Source organism: Marmota marmota, unplaced genomic scaffold (genome assembly GCF_001458135.2).
Source record: "Marmota marmota marmota unplaced genomic scaffold, marMar, whole genome shotgun sequence".
Classification (NCBI taxonomy): Eukaryota; Metazoa; Chordata; class Mammalia; order Rodentia; family Sciuridae; genus Marmota; species Marmota marmota.
Genome location: NW_026004437.1, coordinates 419,610 through 447,229, shown reverse-complemented (window position 1 = coordinate 447,229; position 27,620 = coordinate 419,610). Strand labels below are relative to the sequence as shown.

At 45.8% G+C, this 27,620-nt stretch overlaps 1 non-coding gene and 1 gene segment (V, D, J or C); one reads left to right on the top strand and one right to left on the bottom strand.

Annotated features, from left to right (window-relative positions):
• LOC125614618 overlaps positions 1-27,620 on the bottom strand; it is a 188,019-nt gene that overhangs the window by 58,986 nt on the left and 101,413 nt on the right.
• On the top strand, positions 27,078-27,184 carry LOC125614622. Its single transcript, XR_007345196.1, has one exon. It is a non-coding gene; the product is annotated as a U6 spliceosomal RNA (small nuclear RNA).

Below are 27,620 nucleotides of genomic sequence, written 5' to 3'. Positions count from 1 at the left end.
TGTTTTGAGAACGATGTTGAACAGAAGTGGTGATAGAGGGCATCCCTGTTTTGATCCAGATTTTAGAGGGAATGCCTTCAATTTTTCTCCATTCAGAATGATGCTAACCTGAGGCTTAGCATAGATTGCTTTTACAATATTGAGGTATGTTCCTGTTTTCCCTCATTTTTCTAGAGTTTTGAACATAAAGGGATGCTGTACTTTGTCAAATGCTTTTTCCGCATCTATCGAGATGATCATATGGTTCTTATTTTTAAGTCTATTGATGTGGTGAATAACATTTATATTTATATTGCTCTTGTATAGTTGAAAAGTCTCCCTTGCAGGGTCAGGCGGCGGTCTGCCTACCTTGCAGGTGTGGGTGGCGGCTCTGCTCTCTCCTTACTCCAATTGGGGTGTCATGACTATCATGCCGGCGGGCCGCTGGGCCTGTTCCGGGTGCGGTCGAAGGCTCTGCTCTGCCCCTACTCCAATTGGGGTGATGTGTCTACCACACCGGCAGGCCGCTGGGCCTGATCCGCAGGTCGGTCTCAGGTCTGCCTACCTTGCAGGCGCGGGCGGCGGCTCTGCTCTGCCCCTCCTCCAATTGGTGTGATGTGTCTACCATGCCCGCGGTCCACTGGGCCTGTTCTGTTGGTCGGTCGCAGGTCTGCCTACCTTGCGGGCGCGGGCGGCGGCTCTGCTCTGCCCCTACTCCAATTGGGGTGATGTGACTACCTCGCCGGCGGGTCGCTGGGCCTGTTCTGGGCGCAGGTGGCGGCTCTGCTCTGCCCCTACTCCAATTGGGGTGACGTGACTACCATGCTGGCGGGCCGCTGGGCCTGTTCCGGGCGCGGGCGAAGGCTCTGCTCTGCACCTACTCCAATTGGGGTGATATGACTACCATGCCGGCGGGTCGCTGGGCCTGTTCCGCCGGTTCGGTCGCAGGTCTGCCTACCTTGTGGGCTCGGGCGGCGGCTCTGCTCTGCCCCTACTCCAATTGGGGTGACGTGACTGCCACACTTGCGGGTCGCTGGGCCTGTTCCGGGAGAGGGCAGTAGCTCTGCTCTGCCCCTCTGGCTTGATGACAAAGTGAGACAGACTCAGGTGTATGTGACTCTTTACCAGGAGACCTACTGTTTCTGTCGCCGCTGGTATCGATGAAGTTATCTCTTCCGCCGCTTTCGCCACTTATTACTTTCAATGGCATAGAAGTTTGCTGCCCAAAGTGACACAGGCCTTGACACCAACATCCCAGGAAAGCAGAAGTGTAAGGTTGGGCTACCTCCTCCTGCTGCTTCCACCTGCTAAGGGCACTGCTCAGAGGAAGCCAGGCTCTAATTTACATTGCCTAGAAGGGGAGAGAGTACCTCTTTGTGTATTAACCATCTTTCCTTCCCCTCAGCTCCATTAGAGCAGACCAGAGTGTGTCTCTTCTTATTTCCTGAATGATGCAGAATAGTGTATGTTGGGGGTCCACATAGTGGTGATTTATACAGCTAACAAATACTCATAGCAGGACTGGCTTTAACACAGGGATTGAAGTTCACACTACAGACATTAATTAGCAGGTCTGGCTGTTAGGGATATTGGTATTAGAAATAGGGGATACTCTGTTTCTCCCAATAATCTTGAACTCATTTATCAGTATAGGTAAAGACTGCCTAATTCTGTATTCTCAGAGTATTTTAGGTAGCTCCAGACTGGAGGTGGTTCTCTTAACCTCCAATACCTCATAATCTGGTCATTCTGCTGATATATCCTCTGTCTATAAAAACTGCCTAATTTAAGCTGGGCATGGTAGCACATGCCTGTAATCCCAGTGGCTTGGGAGTTGAGCCTGGAGGATCATGAGTTCAAAGCAGCCTCAAGAAAAAGCAAGGTGCTAAGCATCTCAGTGAGACCCTGTCTCTAAATAAAATACAAAAATAGGGCTGGGGATGTGGCTCAGTGGTTGAGTGCACCTGAGTCCAATCCCTGGCACACACACAAAAAAAGACTGCATAATATTGTATTCTCCCAGTCCTCCAGAGAGGTCCAGACTGCAGATGTCCTCTCAATCTCCTGCACCTCCTCACCTGGTGATTCTACTGATATCTGTCTATGCCTTTGACAATAGATGCTTGTGGGTTTAGAATCATTCACTTTGGCATGTGAATCACACGAGTGCCCCAGTTGAGGATTTCTATGGGAACCCATAAAAGAAAAATGGATTCTGTGATCTGTGCTTCCCAAGGTGATGGTGATCATGGAAAGGTGACAACAGACAAGAGTACCCTTTTATGGCCACTATTATCCCAACTCTCATTATGTTTCCACAACGGGATTGATTCCTGATATGTGGAGATGATATTTCAAATATTATCCGTGAATCTGAGATCAGGGGAAAATTTTCATAGAGCAAACAGAAAATGATGAAAAGAATTCAATGTGCAAAAATAATTGTTATTTTTTACAGTGGGATTAGCAGAAGCCAAGGCAAAAGCATGGAGCCCATTAAAGAGAAACAAGTATGTGCAACAAGAAACCTTTCCCTTAAGAGACAAATGACTTGTAATTCAAAACAGAAAAGTAGGTGGCAGCACTAGACACATTGAGATTATTAGAAATGTAGAGCAGCTGAGTGTCCTGATCACCTAGGAGAAAAAGCTGCCTTTAACAAGGTGCAGGGTGTGCTGATCAGCTACCCACCACTGTGAGCAAACACCTCCACACAGCATCTCATGGGGAAAGGCTGATCTTGATTCTTGGTTTCAGAGGTTTAATGCTGCAGAGCATGGCACCTTGGATGGGGTCTGTGTGCAGGCAGAACACCATGGCAGGGCTTTTGTTGCAGGGCAGAGCTGCTCACCTCAGGAAGCCAGGAAGAGGGGAGAGAGAGAACAAGAGAGAGAGAGAGAGAGAGAGGTGTCAAGGACAAGGCACACCTTCCTGTCATGCCTCCAGTCGCATTTCAGGGACTGTCATAGGGAGACACATCACCCTGGTCTCAGTGGCTCAGATAGTAAAGATGTGTCCTCTCAATGTTTTGCAGACTGAAGGTCCAAAGTCAAGGGGCAGCAGATGACCCCTCTATCATAGGCTCTCTTTCTATGGCTCCCTTCTTGTCTGTCCTCATAAGCTTCTCCTTGTGGCCTAAGAAGGATTGACAGAACTCCCTGGACAGAGAGCTCTCTGGACATCTATTCAGAATGACATGGTTTCTGTGGGATCAGCCTCACCTGGATGACCTTCTTTAACCTCCATTCCTTCTTATGACCACTTCTGCAAACACACCAACAATTAGGTGAGGCATCAACATTTGAATGGGGGCAGTTTTACTAATTCTAAAGAAGTGGCCTTAGTGACTAGGTGGAGGGGTGCAAAGGCAGGGATGGGCATTCAGTCTCAGAGCCCCAACACAGAGAATGTTTGCCCACACCTCAGCCCCCAGGCAGGTCCTCCAAATGCTCCTGGCCACACAGAGTCCCAATTCAAGCCTGGAGATCTCCTTGTAGGTAAAGGACAGTATCACTCTTTTACTTACCTAGCATTTCCAAGAGAAAGCTTCTCTTTGCAAATTGTGGTCTGTTCTGACATCTTCTGGTTTATTATTGGTATTGAATCTCATAGTGTGAGAGATGGTACCAAGGCAGCTTCCTGGAAAACTATCTCTCTTGCTGATGGAGCTCATTCTATTGCATCACTCACCAGAGGGATTCTGTAGAGAACAGATAATGATCCCTATGATCCCTCCTGTGATGCAGACACCAACTTGAGGGCACAAGACAAACAGATAATTTCATATTCAGAAAATAATATGGCCCTAGGACAGTAGGCACATCTGGACACTGTGATCCAGGTGAGATGCCACACGTGTGGATTTACAAAGGCTCCCTTGGGCTGCAGGGCATACTGTCAGAGGTGCCTGGAACCCTGTTCTCCTGTTCTATATCTGTCCATGCAGCCCCATTCCCATCATCCCAGGAGCCTTCCAGAGCGTATTCTAGGCCACAACAGCTACACCATCTGGGGAAAGACCTGAGGCCACCAGTAGCTGATGAGGTTTGTGTTCTGAGCTGCAGCTCCTAGAAAGACCTTTGGAGTCTTTTAGACAAACACTGGCCAACAGAATCTTCTACCATGATGAAGAGATCTGTATCTGAGCTGCCCCATGTGGCAGCTGTTAGCCACACATGGCCTGTGAGATTAGGCATGGGAAAGAACCAAGTGCCAATGAAATGTTCATTGTAAAATTTAACTGAATCTAAGTTTATAGTCACTATGGCTAGTGTGCTCCACATGAGACAGCACAGTTCTAAAAGCAGCATCAGCACAATTTCTTCGGCCAACAGGATGCTAATTGACAGGCACACAGTCTCCCACATGTCATAGCAAGAGAGATCGACAGTGGCATCCCAAGTCTCCAAGCTGCCTCTGTAAGGCAGACATTAGAATGTTGATGTCCTGTCATTCTGATGTCTTTTTCTGCTGGGGAGGTTTCTAAAGATTTTTATTTCTTTGAATGGCTCATGTTTCCCTGCTCCTTTGTGTGCCTTGCCATTTTCTGTTGAAATGCAGCCTTTGAATTAAACACTCACCTGCACAGTCTTTGAATTCTGATGTGGAACCCATTCACTAGTTGTCAGGGCTTTCTCTGAGGACTGGGGTTTGCCTGGGTGAAGGCTTTTATCTTTCCTGGGCATGCATGTGTATGAGTGTGTGCTTCCCCTCCCAATTTCCCCAGAATCCATGGCTGTTTAGAAATGAACTGGTTATCCTGAGGGTCCCATGGAAAGTTCTTTAGGGCCTGGGTGTGCTGTGTGTTTCCTGATCCCTTTTCCTTCATGCAGTGGTCACACACAGTGGTGCCCACCACTGCTGTCCACAGTTCCTTCACCTGAACCCTGAGACCTGCACTTGTCCCTGTCTGAGTTCTGAGTCATGTGATAGCTAGAGCAGTCCACAAGGCATCCCACAGACGAGGGAGAAAGTCACAAGAAAGTGCTGCTCTGTTCCTCCTGGGCCATGGGAGGAATCAGGGAATTAGGTACTTTTCTCTTAACCCTGCCTCTTCTCACAGGGATTGGGTAGGGAAATGTGTACAAAGGTCCAGGTGATTGCTGCTGTGACTCAAGTGGTCTTTTCCTGACCAGGCTTTGACTTGTTTGTTTCAGAAGAATTTGGAGAGTAATCAGAGTTTTTATCGGGTTTTCCCATTCATTTTTAGTTTTCTTAATTTATTTTATTTTTATGCTTCAATAGGAAAAAAAATTCCTAGAAATTCTTACTTAAATAATGTTAGTCTGACACTCTCATCAGTTGAAAAAAAACACATTTTTATTGATGAAATTGATTTAAGATATAAAAAAATTATTTAATGAGAACATTCTTTTCAATTTGAAGGATTCAGTTTTCTAACTGCTCTGCAATATTTTCCTTACATTACACTAAAAATTACTTATTTTAATTTTAATTGTATTCTTGATAGAATATGTTGTTAGAAGTGGAAACCTCAAATACAGTATATTTTCCTAAGTAGGATAATTTGTTCATTTAATTCAAGTCTTTTTAAAAAATTTCTATTATACAATATTAAACCACTTGTTCATGGATCACTGTAGTTAGTAGAACACAGTTTAAACAGGAGGAATCAAGCATACAGGCTCTGCCCTTACCTGGAATATGGAGCCCCTCACTCTCAGTCATGCTGAGCTCGGCTTCAACCATCATCATTTCTTCAGAGTTTTCATCATTTTCACCCTGTGTGTCCATGTAGTATACAGGTTTTGTGGTCTCTAAATCTGCATGTATAAAACTGAACAACAAAACTGGAACCCATACATTATATTCGGTTAATAAATGAACTTCCACTTTCACTTAGGATGTCGCAGGCCTCAGCAGACCATGATAAACACTGCACTAAGTAAAGAAGAAAATAACCATTAAATAACCACTTTACACTCAAGCTTGTCACACTCAGAAGCCTGGGAAGAAATTAAAAGGAGACTTACTACTCCTGAGACAGATTGGACCTATTAGGGGGTGATGAAGCTTACCTGTTTTTTGTGTTCCCACTTTAACATCTTAAACCTGAGTGTCCCCAGCACTCTGGCATAGTCCTGGGAGAGGGGCTGCCCTAGGGAAGAGGACCTGACTGCGCTTTGGGTGTTGCCTTGAGCTGAGAGGTTGATTGACGTGGCTGAGTCCTCAACAGCAGGCTGGGTTTCTCCTGTGGGCATTTGCTAAGGTCTTGGTGGGAAAAAGTGGCAGAATGCCAAGTCCTCATGGGCCCTCCACTCCTGTGATTCTGCACTGACCAACTCTGTGTGTGTCAGGGACATGGCCTTGGGCTCTTGCATGTCTGTTCATCTTCCCATTTCAGCTTTGCCTCCTGATCTACCTCCTGTCCATCTTGTCCACATGGTCTCTCCTGAGTGACCATTCTCTCTGGACTCACCCCAGGTCTATCTTGTGGGAAAGGTCACCTGGTGGGAACTCTCCCCTGCCCCACTGGGTGTACTAGGATTGTGTGATGTGAGAGAAGCACATTTGGACAGGAGCTTCACTGACCCTTGAGTCACTGGGCCCCTGGAGAGTGCAGGACACACCACATTTCCATGAGGCTTGCAGTGGGCAAGGACAACCTTGAGGGCCAGGCAGGATCTGTGACATTTGGGATTCTCCCTGAGAAAGAGAAGAGATTCCATCTAGCTTTCTAGGTAAAGCCCAACCCCAGCACTGTGCCCACCCCAGGCAATGATTGGCCTTGATTGTGTGTTGAACAAGACTTGACCATTACCATGTCCCATTCACCTTCTCATTCAGTGCCATGGTCCTAAGAGTAATAATATTTTTCTCCATTTGAGCAAGGATTGGCTTACAAATTCTTACACCCACCCAGTTTTTGGGATGTGACATCTATTTTCAGTTCTGTAATTCTTTCACATTTGGCTCATTATTTATATATATCCATGGGATTCATAGCACTCCCTTGTTATCTCAGAACCCATGACTGAATCTGGTCAAAGGTATCGACATGAGGCCTCCTTGGGTGAGTGGTGTAAAATGTTGAGCCAGACCCTGAGCTGGAGAGGGATGTGGGCCAGGGATAAACAAAGTGCAAAGAAGGGTGAGGGAGAGGAGGTCATCACAGCCCTGCTAAGTCCAGCCGTGTGCACATGAGGTTTACACCAAAATAAATGCTAAAGAAAACACATTCTTTTGTGTTGCCACAAACCACCTGATTCTGAGCCTGGTGCTGGTGAAGGCACCTGATGGGAGGGAGCCCCAGCCTGAGTGGTCATTCAGCTCACCTTCCATCATTCTGGGCTGACCAGAGGCTCCCAAAGACCCTTCACCATCCCTCCTGCTCCTGCCCTGCCCCTCTGATGAGGTCTCAAAAAGATCTTGAGCTCTAAGCTAAATACATGGTCCAGGGTCCTTGACTATGCTCTGTGCCCCTGAGATTCTAGGATCTTTCTCTTCAACAGACAGAGAATCTGCAGTGCCTCTCCCCTGACAAGCAACACATGTGGAGCTGGGCCACTCATCAGGTAAGTTTGTGGGGTTTATACCTTAGTTTTTATAGTTAATTTCATAGCTTGCAGACAGCAATAACAACAGCCTCCTCAGCCTCCACTGTCCTGAGTTGTAGTATGAAATCTATCCCTGACCCTCTGCCACTGAAGTTGCCTGAGACCCAGAGACAACCGGAAGCCCAAAGGATTAGAAGCCACACAGACTTTCCTGCCTTCTGCAAGAATCAATGTATCCCTCTGTGTGTACAAGGTTCTGTGTGCACCTGCAGGAGGTGGATGGGTGAAGGCAGGAGGGAGGAGCCTGGGTCATCACAGAAGCACCTGTGGGTCCTCAAATGAGAGAGAAATGGAGGAATATGCCTACCATTATGAGCCATGTTCATGATTTCTCTCCAAATCTTAATCTCAGGCTACTGTGGTGTGTGTGTGTGTGTGTCCATGTATGTGAGTGTGGGTGTCTGTGTATGTGTGTGTGAGTGTGTGTGTCTATGAATGTGTGTTTGTTGAGTGTGTGTGTCTATATCTGTGTGTGTGAGTGTGTGTGTGAGATTCTGTGTATGTGTTTGTGTGTGTGAGTTTATGTGTGTCTGTGTGTGTCTGTGTATGTGTGTGTGAGTGTGTATGTGTGTGAGTGTGCATGTTTGTGTGTGAGTGTGCGTGTGTCTGAGTGTGTCTGTATATGTATTTGTGACTGTGTGTGTGTGAATGTGTGGGTGTGGGTGTGAGTGTGTGTGTGTATGTGTCTGTGTATCAGTATGTGAGTGTGTACCTATGTATGTGTGTGTGTCTGTGCCTGTGTGTGTGTCTGTGTGTGTGCACCAGCAGTGTTGACCACAAACCTAAAGGTCCCACTCCGAGCAGGCCTGCTCTCCCTGAAGCCCACCTGCTCTCACCTGATGGGCAGGGTCTGCACTTTCACTACTGGGCTCCCCTAACTCCACCTGTCTGACATCAATGCAGGAGGATTCCGAGGTGAAGGCCTCAGAGCCTAACCCTGGCTAAGCTGTGCTGCTGGGAGGAGAGCAGGTGGGCAGAGCATCTTGCAGCTTCACAGACACACCTGCCACACACGTGGTTGTGTCTCCTGACATTGGCACACACAGGCCCAGGGGTGAAGAGTTTAGGGCTGCAAGTAGCCTGAACCTGCTCCTCCTGCCTACTTATCCTAGTCCATGGCCAAGATCAGACCTTGGGTTAGCAGCCAGGATGGCCTCTGTCATATCCAGGTGACAATATGACATCACAGTCAGGAAGGAAGACACTGGACCTCATGATTCTAAGCCCTCAGACTGACCAGGAGGTTGTGTCTAGAGGTCACGTCTCCCTGTCTCTCTGTGCATGTCACATTCCCTGTGCCCCATGATGCTGCCTGGACCTGTGCTGGCCTCCTCCTGCATCACCTGAAGCTTCATGATGACACCTGCTCAACTGTCCTACCAGCTGTCACCAGTGGCAATGTTATCAGGAGAACCATTCCTGAAGCTCTTCCAAAATTGATACATTTTCCAGTCACTTTCTTAAAATGCGTAGATAGATTCCTATTAGCCATTGATCACCAGGATGAATAGTCCTAGCCTCAAAAATGGGACCGTTTCTTTATAATTAGTCTCTTTTCCTATGGGATCTGATGACCAAGTGTTCATCATTTCACTCAGTTTAATGGAACAATGACGATGACAAATCTCTGGGTCAGGAACTTTTGACCAGAAAAGCAAAATTTGAGTAGAGAGAAGCAGAAGTTTCCAAGGTGCTCATTGGCATGATCAAGAGGGTGGGGATGACCCCGTGATTCTGAAGAGCTACTCTTCTATGTCTGAGAGAAACAGAACCACACAGGTCAGTGCTTCTGAGCCTTTTCCACTCCAGGCAGGAAGGGAATCAAGGGAATAAACCTCACAGGGCCCAGGGCCAGTGGAGCTGGATTCTTGTGTTTCTCCCTTCATTAACACAGCTGCCCCTGCATACATAACAATGTTATGATCAAGTCCACTCAGGTTCTTATTCTTCTACAGTTGATGTTCCTGGTCCAATGATGCAACATGTAAGAACTTCTACCATTTTTAAAGCTTTCAGAAAATCTCCATATGATATTTCTGGTAGACAAAGGCTGAAAGCAAAGGCACAGACAAGAATCCCTCCTATCCCTCCCAGTTTTGGTCAGGTCCACTGGAGTCAGGTCAACATTGGCGGACAGTCTAGTCCTGTGATTTAGGTATAATATAGGGGGTCAACAGTGGCCAGGCTGGTTGGTGAGTTGGATGCTCAGAAGTACCAGAGGCCACATGAACTGGGTGGGATGAAGTTGATATTATAGGAATCCAAGAAGGGACCCTCATGACATTGGTTCATGAGCCTAAATGGGACAGTAGAAGATGACTCTCTCCAGTCTATATGTTTGTTCATGCTAATTATTGACAGTTCCTGCTCCTTAATGACCTTTAAATGATCATTCATTTATGAATCACTTATTTTAAACTCTGAACCACTTGTAACTGCCTGGCCATAGCTCTTCCAAAAAGACATTGTCAACAATCCCCACTCTGCATTTCTTGCAAGGCTGATAATCTATCCAAAATAGTTGTTACCAACATTGTCTTGCCTTCCTCAGTTTGCATTTCAGCCAAGAAGCCAAAAGCCCCAGAAGGAGAGAGACCATGACACATTCCAAGACCAGGGCTGCAGGTCCATGATCCCCAGAGAGGGCAGCAGGTGCAAGTCTGAATGAGCAAGGCCGAAGGACTTCAGGTTGATGTCCAAGCCTGGTGGCAGGAGAAGCTTATGCTCTGGAGGAGGAAAAGCTTGAGAAGATAAAGGATGAGTGTCCCCTGTTTCTCCTGCAGTCCACCTGGCCCAGGTCATTAAGCTGAGCCTCCTACACTCAGGAAGGGTTTCCTCACTTGGTCCAATGAACATGACATCCACTTTCCTGGACATTCTCTACTAACACACTAATGCTCCAGGCCTCTCTCCATCCACCCAACCTGACACCAACCAGTGTCACTCACATCCTCATGACACAGCTACACAGAGGAAACAAGCTCTTTCCTGGAGATTGTTTATTATGATCCATGGCCATGACCACCATTCTGCTTAAGCAGACAGGATGGCTTCTATCACATCCAGGTGACACTATGGTGGTCTTGTCTGAGCTACTGGGGCTGAGGAGGAGTAAGGGGACTCTAAGGCAGAGAATCCCCCCTCTCTGCTTCTAGGAAACCCTCCCAATGCCCTTCAGAGCCTGGTGTCTCTGAGCTGTGCCCTCAGCAGGTGGAGGCAGCAGGAAGAGCAGCTGGGGCAACCCAGCCTCACACTTCTGCTCCCTGGGAGGCTTTTGTCATGGCCTGTGTCACTGTGGGAGAGAAACAGTAATTTTGTTTACAGTAATAAGTGGCAACATCTTCAGGCTTCAGGCTGTTGATGGTAGAGTAAATTCTGTCCCAGACCTACTGCCACTGAACTTTGATGGAACCCCTCGTTCCAAAGTGGTTGCAGCATAGATCAGGTATTTAGGAGCTTGTCCTGGTCTCTGCTGATACCAGGCTAAATAATAGCTACTATCCTGATCTTCCCTACAGGTGATGGTTAGTCTGTCTCTTGGAGATGCAAACAGAGATGATGGAGACTGGGTCATCTGAATGTCACATCTGACACCTGATATTGGAAACAAAAGCAAATAGCCACAGAATTATTCATTTTACAAGAAGACTTCCCTGCAGATCCAGGCTGCACTAACCTCACTGTGTTGAGTACATTCCCAGTGCTGTCCCTCCTTACATGGGAGGCAGAGCAGCAGGAGCCCAAGAGGCTGAGCAGGGCCCTCATGGCCATGCTGTGTCCTGACAGGGACTGACTCCTGCAAGGGTGTGAGCAGCCTCTTAAGAAGTCCTCAGGGCTGTGAGCTGTGCTGTGGGCACATGCAAATCAGCAGGGCTGGGCCAGCTGGGCACAGCTACAGGGCTAGTTCCTCCAGTCAGTACAGTCTCCAGGATGCTGAGTCTCAGGTTATACAGGGAAGCTCAGAATTGCTGATAGAAAATTCTCTGCTTTCTGGGGCCAAAGCCAGTGTCAATCTCAAGTTCTTTATGTAGTGCACTATTTGATAACATTTAGGTTTTGTTCATGCTTTGTTCCATCCATGACAGAGGCTGTGGGTTAGGTCACAATCCCATTCTTGGATTTTGAATGTATCACTGTTTTTGTGACCAGAATGGCCAATTCTGTGCTCTGATTCATTTGTGATCTAGGCGTGAAGAAGACAGGCAATACGAAAAACATTGGGTCTTGATTTATTAGAAGGGCAGGACATGTCCTCCCCCATCTTCCATCTCTAGCAGCACCAACTCTCTCCCTCTATTTGTTCCTGCTCTGCCCACTGAGTTGATCAAGACCAGCCCAGGTCAGAATTTCCTCACCTCCCACTTGAAGGGCACCATCTCCCTTTCTAGCTCTGCTTGATTGCACATGTCCATGGCTGATGTCCCCTGGATACTCAGGTTATGACTCCCACTCTCTGTGGCCTTAGAACCCAGTATCTTCAGAGGAGGAGGTCCTCTCCTTCACATCCTCATTCTTACCCCAATTCTATGATCTTCCCTGTGTATTCTGCCCTCATCAGGTCTGTAGTTATTCACAAAGATGACCCCTAGAGATTGGTTTTAAAAAGAGGTATGGTTCAAATAAGCAAATTAGTGAATTGAAATTAGACTCAAGAGATGTACTGTTGAAAAAAGAAGTGGCTGATTTGACAGGAGAATACGTAAGGAAACTCTGTGTTTTAGAATGTAATTAAATGTGAGAATGTGAACCGATGGATTTTGTAGATAGAACATGAGCATGTGTCTTTGTGTGTGGCTACAGAGATGGGGTAATAAATGGATGACACTTATAGTCTTGAAAAATTCACCCTATAGTCTCAAAAAGAGTCCATAGTTCCTAAATACTACTATTCAATAATGGGAATCATAAATTTGGATAATGTGTTATCCAGAAAGTCTTGGATAGAAAAAATAGAATCCAGAACCATCCTGAAATTCAAGATACAACCAAATATTGAGGGGGATCATAGCAAAATAAAGCATAAACCAATTTTCAAGGGACATCAATGAGACCAATCTGGAGAATTTGGAGTACTAAAATTATTAATAATCACAATACTTATGACCCATTGGAGAACATACAAACACATTAGTACATAATAATATTTTGAACGACAAAGAGATATTCATAAATCAAAAATAGAATTCTCCACACATTCTTATTAGTTAAAAAGGGGACAAATATCAAAACATTGGAGAACTCTGGTGACACCCCGAGTCCAGGTTTAGAGAGATCATCACTAAGATGCAGGGCATGAAGCCATGTCCCACCTGGCAGGAGGCCATGAGAAGGTCACAGCTTCCTACCTAGTAAGGGCTGAGCTGAGTCCCCTCAAATTTCAAAGGTTGGGGTTGTGTCCCCCAGAACCTCACAGTGTGACTGATCTCACAGACAGGGTATTGGAAGAGGTAACTGAAAAAGTGAAGTTTTAGTTAAAGTCTAATCCACTATGACTGGTGTTCTTATAAGAAGAGGAAATTAGATCTCAGAGACACCAAGGAAAGAGCATGTGATGGCCATCTGAGAGCTAAGAGATAGCAGAATGATCCAGCTGGTTCCTTGATGTCTGCCTGAGATTCCACCATCTTTAGAAAAGCCACTGATGTGAAGCTGCCCAGTGGAGTCCCTCTTTATGACAGCAGAGTGACCACAATGCTGGATGCAGGAGCACAATTCAGTCCTGAGGGACACTGCGTCCTCTGTGAGGGTATTCTATAGAGCCACTGGTGCAGCACCTTCAACAATGACAGGACCCCAAGATCCAAGGAAGCAGAGGCTGCCACCCCAGATTGAAGGAGGCCGAGGAGACCTGGCTCCACAGCAGCTGGGGAGTTTCCACTTGTCCATTTGCTACAGAAGACACTAGGGCTGACTGGGCACATGTGAAATGCCATGAAGTCGGAATGGGACAGGGCAGTAATGACCATGTCCTGGTCACAGTTGCACTTCAGTTATGTGGGGATATCTGTCTGTAGGGACTTCTCCATCCTGAGGAAAGCTGGTGGTCAGAATCCACATGAAGCACCATGTGAAGCATCACTTCTCTTCCTTAACTGGAAGATGGTGTCGTAAGATCCTGAACAGCTGGGCTCCAGACCATGCCCATCCCATCTCTGGAGCCAGGAGGAGACAAACAAAGTGAGCAACCATAAGTCAGAGTCACAGACCCCAAAGGCTGAGCCATTGACCTGTGGAGACCCTTCAGGGTGGGCACCTTGTCCCACCTGGATGATGGCTGTGCACTGACTCAGGCTCTCCTGTGACCCACTTGTCATTTTCATGAACACATACTGACTGTGCTGGGTGCAGCATCCTGAGACCCAGGGAGGCTGACAGAAGAGCTCAGGCACCTTCCAGTCTCCTCAGAGGAACAGATGGCATTTGGTGCTTTGGCACAGGGAGTCTCATTGCCCAGAGGATAAAAGCCAAGAAGGTCAGCTCTGTGAATCCCTTGGCTGTGGTTCAGGGGCAGGAGGTAAGTTGGACTGTTTCCTCCTGGAAGTCGTTGCAGAGATTCATGAGGAGTTCTCTCCTGGGACTTGGTCCTCTAGTGACCAGAGGTACATATTCTGCCACTTATGGGAACTAGAATCTTTTCTATGAAAGCAATTAGCACCAAACAAGAGGTCACTTCCTAGCACACACAAAAGTATAAATGGTGACATCAGTTTTGCAGAAAGAAAGAGCTGGCTATGAGGTGACCTAGCAAAGAGGTCAGGGACAGGCAGCTCAGGTCAGGTCGACTTCCCCACTAGGGGGCAGCTGTGCAGTTTGCAGTCAGGAGAGTGGAGCATCTGCTTGTTGGCTGGATGGACAGAAATGTGTTTGGGGACTTCAAAACAGGTGTAGGTCATTGTCCGCTTCACAGATCACATGCTGCTTCTAGGGGAGGGGTCAGGTTCTAAGTGAGAGATCATGAGCTTCTGATGACAATGTTCCTTTGCCAGAAAATCTTCCATCCTCTGAGCATATCCATCCTGCAAGAGCTCGAATTTTCCTGAAAAATGCCTGAAGCACTTTGTTAGTAAATTTAAGTCCATATGTGTCCTCGCTCAGCAGATTCCACAATCTTCACATTCAGTTCCAAACAAATAGAATTCCGCATCATAATGCTATGGTCTGACTTAAAAATTATGCCAGACCCCATTTTGTTCAGATACCTCACCCTTTGTGAATTTGTCCCCCTTCCCCATGAGCCCACTGCATAGAAGCTCACTCCTCCACCCTCACCCACTTGCACCCTGCCCACAATATCTGTGAACTATGAAGCTAATGCATGCTCAACTTCCTGAGTATTTACTAAAAGTGTGAATTCTTAGAAAAGTACTTTCCACTTTATGAAGTGTGTCTTGTGATTACAATTGCCTCTCCTGCCCCCTTCTTTGGTTTTTAGTTCTTATTACTTTCTTTCCACCTCAGTGTAGGGTTGAGGGTTGCAGAACTGTTTGCTTTCTTTTCCTTTGGCCCTAGCCAGAATAAATCCTTTGGTTTTACTTCAGAAAGACCCAGAGTTTTATTTGGAGGCCCCAGTGAGATACCTTCCAGAGTCCAGGCTGTAACTCTCGGCCCCCTGGGACCTCCACCCCACAAACACAAAGAGAGGCACCCTCTCCTCTGGTGGTGGGAGCTCTATGTTTGGCTGGAATTTGGATCCTACATAGCAACCCATTGAATCAGGTGTCTGAAGAAAGACAAAAGGAGCTACATGTGCTTAAAGGTGCCTTATTTGTTCTCTGCTTTTGGTTTGAATGTAAAGCCTAAATGTATTTCAACTGGACTGATTCTAAAGCCATAAGGTGTATCAAACAGATTGATAATAAATCCTATGTGTTGCTCATTTAGAATTAATGTAAAGCCCAGAGGTTTGTCAACTAGATTGAGTGTAAATCCTGAGAGGCATTTCACCTGGATTGATTAGAAAGCCTTGTAGGGTTTTGGATTAGCTGGCTATCTGACAGACATGGGCTTGGCCCAGAGCCTCTGATGAAAAAGCTATGATGATGGTCTGGAGACTGGGAAGGGAGGAGGGACTGTTTGTTTTTCATGGATAATTATCTTGTGTTGATCATGTGTGTGTGTCTAGTTGTCTTTATATTGCTCCTTCATTGTTGCCCCAGTGAGAAAACTTTCTTCTCTTCCTAACAGATTGGACCCATGAGTGAATCGCCATTTCAGTGCCTTTGGATCCACAAACTCACTATTTTTGTCTCTCAATTTACTTTGATTTCTGCCTGTTGTTCTAAACCTTAGCTTTAGTATGGGATATAACCAGTCTCATCATCTAACCCCTCTTGTCTGGGTTCCATGTTAATTAGGGGGTTCCTGTGATCCTGGGGTTCAAATCCTTCATGAAGTGGAATGGCCAAGGCTATGGGATGCCATCTGAGGAATATCTAGATCCCCTCATATTCTGGAAGGTCTGGAAATTGGTGACTAGCAGGCCTGGCCATCCTGACCAGTTTCCATAAATAGACCAAAGGCTAGATTTGATTCTCCATCCTCCAAAGTGTTTACAAATATGCCTCCAGGGCATAATTAAATCAACCAAATTCCTAGATCTGCAGGATATCAAAGGTCCCCAGAGTTGCAACAGGCAAGTTATGAAAAAAAATCTTCTTGGCATTCTTCTGTCCCTGCTGTATCCCCTTCAGGTGAGGATAAAGTGTTGCCACCGCTTAATAATTCTTGTGGACCCCAGACTTCTTCTCATTTACTCTGTGTCCTCTCGAAGGTCCCCTAAGTCTGTTTTTTTTTTTTAATCATCAGAGTTACTTATAACTTCTACCTCCTCAGAGAAATGATCTGTTGATGGAAGTGGTGATGTCTCTTTTCTCCAGTCTCTTCTCTTCCTCCAGGCCCACAACATCCCTCCACTTGCTCCTTTGCTGCTACTTTCCCAGGTGAAATTCCTTTCCCAGCCCCACTTGTTCTCTTGTTGCTTCTCCAAGAAGTTCCTTAGGGAGGGATGAGACCACTGCCCTTGTCCATGTCCCCTTTACACCTTCAGATATATAGTTCAGAGAGTCCAAATCTTCCTTTCTCTGAGATCCACAGGTCCTTATTTCTCTCCTTGAGTTCATTTTTCGCATATACCAGCCCACTTTGAATGATTGCCAACAGTTCTTTCTGACTCTTTTTACTTCAGGGGAGTAAAAAGAGCAGGACCACATCAAGGCGGAGGCCAAGAGGGCTATCCTTATGGAGGCCAGTCTCACTGAAGCCAAAGAAGGACAGTTGTTAGAGGAGGCCCTTCCTGACAACCATCCTGATTGGGATCCTAACTCTGGGGTAGGCTGGGATTAGTTGTATGCCTATCACTGGCATTTGTTGGTAGGACTTAAAGGGGCTGCTAAGAAGCCCACTAATTTGTCTAGAATTACTGAGGTTCTTCAGAGCCCCCAAAATGCTCCAAACATGTTTCTTGAAAGGCTACAAGATGCTGTCAATAAATGTACCCCCTTGGACTCAAAGGTACCAGGAAATACTTGGGCAATAAATCTGGCTTTGGTCTCTCAATCAGCCCCACTACAAAGAGATAAGTCTGTGAATCTCTAAGAATGGCAGGTTTCTGCAGGCTGTGGATTGCCTCCTTTGCAGAAGAATCAAGGGCTTTGTTTGAAGCCACTCCAAGAACTGGTCCTTTAAGACATACTGAAAAGTGACAGCAGGACTTTGAACCACCAAGGCATACCTAATCAAGGCCCTGATCTGTCTCTGCCCAATGTTACTAAGCCCTTCAACCTGTTTGTGGCAGAAAGTTGAAGAATTGCCAAAGGAGTCCTCACCCAGGATGTTGGACCCTGGAAGAGGCCAATTGCCTATCTGTCTAAAACATTGGACTCAGTAGCATCCACATGACCTTTCTGCTTAGGTATCATAGTGGCCACTGCCCTTAAGGGCAAGGAGGCTGATAGGTTAACTTGGGATAATCCCGCAGAGTAGCAACCCCAAATTTTGTAGAGACCCTCCTAAATTGTGCACTAGACTTATGGATGACTAATAGTCATATTATTCAATATCAGAATCTGTTACTTCACAATCCCTGCCTCACTTTTCCCCCACAAGGGCCCTTAACCCTGCCTTGCTGAAGCCCCTCCACAACAGCAAAGGTATGCTTGACCAGGTGAGCTCACGAAGGCTGGACTTAATCAATGTTCCTTTGACTGAGGCTGAAGCTGTCCCATTCATAGATGGCAGCAGCTAATCATAGATAGGGTCACAATGGAAACAGAAGTGATTTGGGATCAAGCCCCCCAAAAGGAACCTTGGCACAGCGAGTGGAACTAGTTGCCTTGATAGGCTTGAAGGTGAGCTGAAGGTAAGAAAGAAAACATTTGCATAGGCAGCAGGTATGGTTTTTGCTACTCTTGTGTGCACTGAGCCATTTATAGGGAACAGGGATTACTAAGTGCTGAGGGAAATTCCATAAAACATAAAGAGGAGATATTAGCCCTATTTGAGGCCATTTTGTTACTTAAGCATGTGACTATCATATACTGCTGGGGTCACCAAAATGGAGACCCTACGATGGTCAGAGGCAAAAATTTTGCTGATGAGACAGCTCAATGGGTGACATTGAACTCCAAACCACAACAAGGCACCATGTTCCCTTTGGCTTTATATCTCAAAACCAGCCTTCCTTCCCCCCCAAGACTATTTTCCAGAAGAATAAGAGCAGGATAACAAAAGGCAGGGTCCAAAATCAGAAGGCTGGTGGACTTTGCCCAACCCTAGACTAATGATACCCTAAACCTTGGGAAAAAGATTAATATTAAAATTACATATAACTACCCATTTGGAAAAAAAATCACTGACTTTCTATCTGAAACACACTACATCTCAGGACTAAAACATACAGCCCAGGGAATCTCTGAGTGATGTCCAGCCTGCCAACAGGTAAATGCCAAGCAGGAAGGCGGACCCAACTTGGGGTTCACAATTGAGATGAGCTGCCTGGAGACCATTGGGAAGTTGAATTCACTGAGGTAAGACCTCCCTCCAATGGTACTAAATATCTCCTCATTTTTGTGGATGCTTTGTCAGGTTGGCCAGAAAGAAGCATATCTTACCAAAAATGAGACTTCTGGGACTGTAACAAAGTATCTTCTTAATGAAATCATACCATACCTGTCATGGTAAGATCAGATATTGGGCCAGAGTTCACTGCAGCCATAGCACAAGGAATACCAAAGCCTTTAAACATAGACTGGAAACTTCATTGTGCTTACCATCCTCAAAGTTCTGGGCAGGTTGACTGCATGAACTGGACCCTGAAGTGTACCCTCAGTAAATTTGCACTAGAGAGCAGTGACAGCTGGACAATGCTTTTGCCCATGGCTCTTTTGCAGAACAAATGCTCCCCTTTTAATGTAAGAAAGAAAACATTTACATTTTAGGGGAAATTTTTCTCCCTTTGAGATCATGTGTGGGAGATCACCCCATTTGCTCCCCCAGATGTGTGATATTTATTTGGGTGAAATCATCCACCAATCTCTAGTTAACTGCTGTAAGTCTCTCCAGAAGATACAAGAAAAAGCTTATAAATTCCTTTGTGAGAACCAACCCAGAGAGGTCAGTGGTCTCCAACTCCCGTTCCAGTCAGGAGAGAAGATCTGCATCAAAGAGTTCCAAAAGAAATGACTGACACCCAGCTGGAGAGGAGCTTACTCCATCATCCTGACCACCTGGATGGCCATAAAGGTAGATGGGCACACTGCATGGATTCATCATACCCCAGTGAATCTCACCAAAATACCTGCTGCAGAAGCATGGGTCACTCACTGAGACCCCATCCATCCTCTTAATAAAAACTGGAAAAATGTTAATTATGTATTTTCTCTTGCTTGGACTGTATCCTAAAGCCCAGACTACTGAACTCCCCAGGTGTAATTTTATCATGCCTTCACCCTGCAAACCTGCAGAATTCCAGCTCAAGTAGATTGATGCATTCCTATACAATGTGAGACAGACCTACATATACATTTGTTAACTGTACATTTGGATGGTGCTGTTCCCCAATTTAGTGGCAATCCTTATACCCTGAAGTGGAAATATATATATGATTATGTGATTCCCCCTACATGAATGTAGGGATCTCTTTAATTTTTATTGTCTCTCCTCATTGTTATCAAGATAGCCACCTATAAAGATGGATCTAATGATAAAACTTGGTTTTCAGTTTTGACAGAAAATTCTCCTAAACTTTTCCTTAGTGGCCCTTTTAAGAGTCAGAATTATGCAACCTCTGCATTTCATATTCCAATCTGGACATACTTGGCGGGTTCAAATATACCAAATGTGAATTGATTATAGGGAAATTTTAACTCTTCAGAGAAAGGAATGGGAATAACCTCATGGCCCATAGCTGATAGGATCCCTAACAGATCTACCAGACACTTTTTTCTATGATCATGACCAAGGAGCTCCCAATATAAAAAAAAATCTTTTCTATCTGGCTCCACCAAATTGCCTTAAGCAACCAGGGAACCCAACTTTTTCCCAACTTCACGTGCTGTCCTAAAGGTTATTAACAAGTCTTGGCCTACACTAGACAATACTGTTGGTTCTGTCTCAAGCTCTGCTTGTTCTAAGACCTAAGTTGAGATTACTCAATGAACATGTACATACACAATTTCAATCCATTTTGCCAATCTACGCATTTTGATTGGATGTTCACCTATTTACATTCAGCAAAATTACAAACAGGGACGAACTTCCCTTTGCCATTATTCTGTGCTTTCTCTCTTCCTCCTTCCTTTTTAATCCCTGAATATCCTCCACTACAACCACCTTTCTCTTTAGTTTATTTGTGGAATACAATGATTCTATTCCTTTCCAATTTTTTGCCATTTATATGATAACTCCCCCCCCATTTTTTTTTAATTTGGGGTAAATTATAACATATTAAACTTCTAACACCTCAACCAAATCTGGTGACAATTTTACTTCTATCTCATTAGAATAAGACCTTCCCTTACCACTCAGCACCCCTGGGTGTCACTGATGTCATCATTTGCATCTTTTTGCTGTGCATGCATTAACACAAAAGGTTGAGTGCTTCCAATACCTATTTCTTAAAAATACTGTGGAAAATAAAGATTAGATTTATAATGAAAATATTTCCTGTCTTTGTTTTGACAGAAGAATTCTGTTTTTGAATGGCTCTTAGGGCCTTCTCAGCTGACTTAATTTCAACATGGAGCACTCCAACTCTATTCCCCAGGGTTTCCCTTCTGCTGGTGCTACGCCAGGGCTTCTGCAGTTGGTGGCACTTGATATGTGGTGACTGAGCTGTGGCCATACACTCAAGGTACAGAGCCCTCAGCTGCAGCTTCTTCTCTCAGACAATGTGATAAGCTATTGCCCAGACCAGCAGCACAGGTGGCAGCTGGCCCACCCAGGCAGAGAGGTTTTTGTTCAGACTGCACCACTGTGTGAGGAACATGTGTACTTTGCAAGCAGTAATACACCCCAGCATCCTCAGGCTCCACTCTGCTGATTCTCAGTGTGAAATCTGTCCCTGACCCACTGCCACTGAACCTGTCTGGGACTCCAGGGTACTGGTTGGAAACCTTATATATTAGACTCTGTGGAGCCTGGCCTGGTTTGTGCACAACCCAAGGCAAATAGGTGTTTCCATCACTGTCTAAAAGGCTCTGACTGGACCTGCAAGAGATGTATGCTGGCTCTCCAGGGGTGACAGACAGGAAGAGAGGAATCTGAGTCATCACAGTGTTCCCCACTGATCCTGAAATAATGACAGAAGTGAAAGTTTATTCATAATATTATGAAACATTTTAATTATAATGTTCCTTTCTCAACTAAATTACTTGTGCATTCTTGAGTATATAGTTTGGATTTCTATCCAGAAATACCTAATGTCATATAAGATAGAGTTTTATGCATACAATGCCTGTCTAGAGGTTGACCAGACCACATTCCTTTTTCTATATCCCTGTCTTCACCAGTAGATGACATGGTTTTTCTCCATGAACTCCCTCCCTTTCACTGAGCTGAACATCACATGCCCCATCCTATTCAATGACACCCACACAACTGACATGTATAGAGATAACATGTAGGAAGCACTGAGCTCACCCCCTTTCCCTTCTCCCTCCCCATCCCCTCTGTCCTCACTAGGGATCCAGAGCAGCAACAGCCCCAGGAGCTGAGCAGGGAGCCTCATTTTGAGAAGCTGAGCTGAGGAGTCCTGGTGAGTCAAGGGCAGTTCTAAACTGCTTTTATGTCAGCCTTGCAGGAAGGCCCTCCCCAGGGAGAAGCATGAAAATGCCCTTGTGGGTGCAGCTGGGTGGAAAGAACCAATGGGAGGGTTGTGGACTGACTTTAAATAAATAATGTCTTCTGTGACTTGAGGGAAAGCGTGAGATTAAGTCCATGCTGAATCAGGAGGATCACAATTTCAAAGCCAGCCTCAAGAAAAGTGAATCACTAAGCAAATCAGTGAGACCCACATCCTATTCAAAAGGTTCAGGCTGAACAGCATCATCAGCCTCACTAAGAGCTGTTCCCAGTGCAGAATTCCAGAACCACCTGGGGATGAGAATCAGCATATTACACTATAGGGTAGTTCATATCCATGAAATCTGAGAGTCTAATTTTGGCACACAATTATTGCAGATAATTTTCTTAATTTCCAATGCAGCTCTTTCTTTAAGGAAATTTTCATCTAAAACCATAATAACAAGAAGCACATATTGGTCCTTTATATGTTGGTATAGCAAAACATCAGAGTTAAGCAAGTACTGTGTAAGTAAAGAGGTTGGTTTAACTGACAGTGTTCAAGGCCGAGGGTCCAAGGCTGGGCAGTCCCACTCGTCCTCTGGTGAGGCCCCTGGCCAGTGTCACAGTGGTGTGAAAGTGGACAGAAAACCAACTGCACACTTCAGGGCCAGGCCTGTGGTATGGCGTCATGAAAACCCACTCTGCTGAGAATGCCCTCAGTGTGCTAGAGCAGCTCTGTCCTTCCACGGGCAGCAGCTCTAGACCTGACTCCTTTCTACCAGGCCCCACCTCTTCAAGGATCAGTCATCTCTCATCTTGGCCCCACTGGAACCAAACCTCCAGCACCGGAGCACTTATGGGAAACCATAGCGAGTTGCTGGGATTACAGGCATCCACCACTGTGCCAGATCACAGAGTCTCATTTTAGAAAGTTGGGCAGAGGAGTCCTGGTCAGTCAATACCAGGTTTAGCTGAGATTTATCTCAGACTTCATCTCAGGTGCGATAGTGTACAGCACACCAAGGAGACAGGGGTTCTGCCTCTGAACAAAGTCATTTAAAACATCTTGCATGTTTGGAGGAAAACCAGTGATAAAAAAAAGTCCTTGCTGCTGCCTACAGTAGAGGGTGAGATCTGACTGTGGATGTTTAAATCCATGTGGAAGACATGTTGAGATGAGGGGACCTCCTTAAAAGATTCAGGGAACTGACACTGCGTTGCAGGAACTCTCTGTTTTTCCATGTCCCTTACCTGATATGTGGGGACCAGGAGGGTTTCATATTTCAGTGGTTTTCAGATTTTAGAAACTTTGAGTCACTTTACCAGCTGAGCTTACCCATCTCCAATTCCAACCCCCACTGGAACCATCAAATGTCCCATATTGTGGAGCACTTTCGATTCTGGATGTTAGGAGAGGGGGTGACACAGACTGAAAAGCATAGGGAGTGCCCTGTGGAGGACGATGTCACCAACTGTACGTGTATGTGTGTGTGTGAGTGTGTGAGTGTGTGTGAGAGTGTGTGTATGAGTGTGTGTGTCTGTGTGTGTGCTTGTCTGTGTGTCTGAGTGTGTGTCTGTGTCTGTGTGTGTGTTTGAGAATGTGTGTGTATGTATGTTTGAGTGTGTATGTGAATGTGTCTCTGTGTGTGAGTGTGTGTGCATGTGTGTGTCAGTGTGTGTATGTCTGTGTGTCTGTGTGTGTGAGTGCATGTGTGTATGTGTGTGTGTCAATGTGAGCTAGTGTGTGTGTCTGTTTGTGTGCGTGTGTGGGTATATGTAAGTCTGTGTGTGTGTGTGTCTGTATGAGTGTGTATATGTGTGTGTGAGTGTGAGTGTGTGTGCCCCAGCAGTGGTGACCACACACTTAAGGGTCCCACCCCCAGCAGGCCTGCTCTTTCTGGAGCCCACCTGCTCTCACCTGATTGGCAGGGGCTGCTCTTTCACTGCTGGGCTCCCCTAAACCACCTGTCTGAGTTGCAAGCAGGAGGATCCCAAGATGAAGGCCTCAGAGCCCACCCCTGGCTGGTGCTGTGCTGCTGGGAGGAGAGCAGGTGGTCTGAGCAGCTTGGAATTTCACAGACACACCTGCCACACATGTAGCTGTGTCTCCTGTCCTTGGCACACACAGACCCAGGGTGAGGGGGTAAGGGCTGCAAGTAGCCTGAACCTGCTCCTGCTGCCTCCTGATCCTGGTCCACGACCATGATCAGACCTTGGCTTAAGCAGCCGGAATGGCTTCTGTCATATCCAAGTGGCACTATTACATCACAGTGAGGAAAGAAGAGACTGGATCCCATGATTCTCAGCCTCAGGCTGACCAGGAGGCTATGGCTGGAAGTCACGTCTCCCTGTTTCTCTGTGCACATCACATTCCCTGTGCCTCATGATGCTGCCTGGACTTGTGCTGGCCACCTCCTGCATCACCTGAAGCTCCATGCTGACACCTGTTCAACTGTCCTACTAGCTGTCTCCAGTGGCAATGTCATCAGTAGGACCATTCCTGAAGCTCTTCCAAAATTGACACATTTTCCAGTCACTTTCTTAAAACACATAGATAGATTCCTATTAGCCATTGATCACCAGGACCTATATTCTTAGCCTCAAAAATGGGACCCTTTCTTCACAATTGGTCCCTTGTCCTATGGGATCTGACAACCATGTGTTCATCATTTAATTCAGTTTAATGGCAGAGTGACCATGACAATCCTTTGGGTCATGAACATGTGACCAGAAAACCAAAGTGAGCAGATAGAAGATCTCAAGGTGATCCATGGGCACAGTAGCGAGCATGGGGATGACCCTGCAATACTGAAGAGCAAATATTCCATGTCTGAGAGAAACAGAACCACACAGGGTCAGTGCCTCTGAGCCTTCTCCACACCAGGCAGGACAGGGAATCAACTCCACGGGGCCCAGGACCAGCATAGCTTGATTTGTGTGGGTTTCTCTTCTGTTAACACCACTGCAACTGCATTTATGATAATATCATGGTCAAGTGCACTAGGTTGATTATTTTTCTGTAAATGAGTTTTTTTTGTTGAATTGTGCATTATGTAAGAGTTATGGCACCCATGAAAGCTTTCAGGAGATCTCCACATGTTTGTAGCTGACACAGGACTGAAAGCAAAGGCACAGATGGGAAAATTGCCAACCTTCCAGTGTCGGTCAGGTCCACTGTGGTCAGGTGGACACCAGGTGTCAGTCTGGTCTCATGGTGTGGATATAATAATGGGGGTCAAGAGTGTCCAGCCCTCTTGGTGAGTTGGATGCCTTCAGTGCCAGCAGTCACCTGAACTGGGTGAAAAGAGACTGATATTGTAGGGGTCCAATGGAGGGACTTCCATGACATTGGTTCATGAGCCTAAATGGGTGAGTAAATGACTATGTAGAATCTTTGTTTGTTCATGCTAATTTTTGGCAGTCCCTGCTCAGTAATGACCTTTAGATGATCATTTATTTTAAATTGTGACTCATTTTTAAATATATGGCCATACCTCTTCCAAAAGGGAATTGTCCCTAATGCACCCACTTTGTTTATTCCAAGTCCTGGTCAAAACAAGTTGAAAACAGCATTGCCTTTCCCATCTCTTTTTGGATCTCAGTCCAAGAGGCCACAAACCTCAGAAGGAGAGAGACCAGGTGAATTCCCAGTCCATACCTCCAGGTCTCTTAGCCCAAGAGAGGACAGCAGGTGCCACTGCAGGTCCACAGGCTAAAAGACTCAGGGTTGGTGTCTATGCCACCTAGCAAAGACCTAAAAAACTTAGAGAGATCCTGTATCAAAAAATAAATAGATAGATAGATGGATGGATGGATGGATAGATAGATAGATAGATAGATAGATACAAATGTGACTGTGAATGTAGCTAACGGGTAGTGTATGTGGATTTAATACCAAATTTGAAGAAAAATTTGAAAAAAAGGAAACAACTCTATGCTGTAGTGAAAACCCCTGAAGGAGGTTTGTGTGCACAGCACTCAGGGTGGCAGGCTAGTCTGAATATCGTCATGTTGTGAGTGCCAGGCAGTTGTCACTCAGCCCAGGTGAAACTACAGGATGGAAAATCATGAAGGTCTGCAGCAGAGGGGATGGGTGAGGAGTAGCAGGAGCTCAGACAGTGTGAAGTCGGGACCTGCACTGTGCCAGGCCACACTGTTGGACACACCTGATTGTTCACTTGTCTAGTTCCACAGAATGCACAAAGTGACCCTGGTGTGACCTTAGACATGGGCAGAGTTTGATGAATTGTAACAAAAGCAACAGAGTCTGGGGTGGTGGTGGAGGGGCTGTGGGAGCAGGAGGGACACAGGAGAACTCTGTATTTACCAAGTTTTGCTTGAAACTTAAACTACACTAAAAATCAAAGTCTTAAAATATGCGCATATGGAATACATGGAGAGGCCTGTCTTTGCTGCACAATACCAACTATTGCCTGTTTTAGGCCCTTGAGGTCTAAATTCTGTCCTGTAACATGTCATTAAGGCCATTATCATGGTCACTTGCTGGGGCTGAGCTGAAGGAAAGGGTGAGGGTGTAGAGGAGCCTCCTGGATCCTCCCACAAACCCTTCCTGTAGCCCTGGGATCCTGGTGCCTCTGAGCAGTGCCCTCAGCAGGTGGAGGCAGTAGGAGGAGCACCTGGTGCAGCACAGCCTCACACTTCTGCTCCTTGGGAGGTATTTGTCATGGCCTGTGTCACTGTGAGAGGGGAACTGCTACCTTGTAGACAGTAATAATCAGCAACATCTTCAGGCTCCAGGCTGCTAATGGTGAAAGTAAAATCTGTGCCATATCCACTGCCACTGAAACTCAAGGAGACCCCAGATTTCAGGTTAGTGCACCATAGATGAGGATCTTAGGAGCTTGTCCTGGTTTCTGCTGATACCAGTTTAAATTCTCATAAATACCCTGACTGACTCTGCAGGTGAGGGTGACTCTGTCTCCACGAGACACGGGCAAGGAGGACGGAGAATGGGGCATTGTGATGTCCCATCTAACACCTGCCATTGGAAACAAAAAAATAAATATTCTTATGATCATTATGTTACAAGAGAACTTTTATTAGTAGCCAGGCAGCACTGACCAAACTGTGATAAGTAAGTCTCCAGTAATGTCCCTCCTTACCTGGGAAGCAGAACAGCAGGAGTCCAAGGAGCTGAGCAGGGGCCCACATGGCCATGCTGTGTCCTGACTGGGACTAAATCATGCACAGGGTATGAGCAGTCTCTTAAGGAGTCCCCAAGTGCTCGCTTCGGCAGCACATATACTACAATTGGAACGATACAGAGAAGATTAGCATGGCCCCTGCGCAAGGATGACATGCAAATTCGTGAAGCATTCCATATTTTTAAGCAATAAACAATATTAAAAACTCAAATAAGAATACTACCAGCAGAGTAGAACTCTTAGAAGATAGAACATCAGACAATGAAGACAAAATATTTCAACTTGAAAAGAACATAGACAGCTCAGCGAGACTGTTAAGAAACCATGAGCAGAACATCCAAGAAATATGGGATAACATAAAGAGACCAAACTTAAGAGTCATTGGGATACAGGAAGGTATAGAGGTCCAAACCAAAGGAATGAGCAAACTGTTCAATGAAATAATATGAGAAAACTTCCCAGACTTGAAGAATGAGACAGATTCCCAAATCCTAGAAGCCTACTGGACGCCAAATGTGCAAAATCATAAGAGATCTACACCTAGACACATTATAATGAAGATGCCCAACATACAGAATAAGGAGAGAATTTTAAAAGCTACAAGAGAAAGGAAGCAGAT